Source organism: Octodon degus, unplaced genomic scaffold (genome assembly GCF_000260255.1).
Source record: "Octodon degus isolate 3935 unplaced genomic scaffold, OctDeg1.0 scaffold00066, whole genome shotgun sequence".
Taxonomy (NCBI): Eukaryota; Metazoa; Chordata; class Mammalia; order Rodentia; family Octodontidae; genus Octodon; species Octodon degus.
The window spans coordinates 7,390,435-7,391,299 of record NW_004524642.1 but is presented as its reverse complement, the minus strand read 5'-3'; the positions used below and the strand labels follow the sequence as shown (position 1 = coordinate 7,391,299).

General features: G+C 37.6%; 1 pseudogene; it reads left to right on the top strand.

Annotated features, from left to right (window-relative positions):
* The window catches only part of LOC101583403, a 170,850-nt pseudogene that overhangs the window by 16,020 nt on the left and 153,965 nt on the right, over nucleotides 1–865 (top strand).

Here is an 865-nt window from a genome sequence, read left to right as displayed (position 1 = left end):
AATATAATTAAAATGGGAAACTAAGTTAAAGAAATAATTTGCAAAAGCAAACATATCTAGGCTAAACAGATGTATATGATAAAATAGCTCAGCATGACTCAACATCAGAGAGTAGAAATCAAAATCTAGTGGAGGTAGAAGAGACGCCATTAAAAAGACAGAAGATGCAAGTGCTGGTGGGGACATGGAGAAAGAGCTGCTGGGTACTTGGGGTGGTGACGCCAGTTAGTACCCCAAGCGGCAGTGGTACAACACAGAACGTGAATTCCTCTGAAATGGAACACTGCAACTACTAGGAGACCCAGCAACCTCCCTGCTATGCATATACACTAGTGAAATAAAATTAATATACCTTATAGGTGTGCACACTGTCACATTTCTTGTGCCTTTCACAAAAGGAAACAATGGAAACAACTCACATGTTTCCAACAACAGATAAATGGATAGAGAAAAGGTGGCACACTTGTACAAGTTGAGTGCTATACAGCCTTCGGAAGAGAATGAAATCCTGTCGTTTCAAACAACATAGAAGGGACTGGAGATTATAATCACAAATGAAAGAAGCCAGGCAAAGCAAACATCACAGGTTCTTAATCCCACAAGTGGAAATTATAAAACGATTTCATACAAATGCAGAGAAAGATGAACTTTCCAACTGACACCCTCTAGTCGAGTGAGGGAAAGTTTTGTGCAATGAAATCTGAAGTATTGTTATGTAGGAGCAAGAGGTTATGGTGCTTTACTGCACAAGTGGGTTAACTTATATAATTATATACTTTGTATCTTAAAAGCAACAAAAGATCTTTAAAAGTAATTATTCTACAGGAATTACATGCTTTTTAGGAGATAGCTATTTTTGAACATC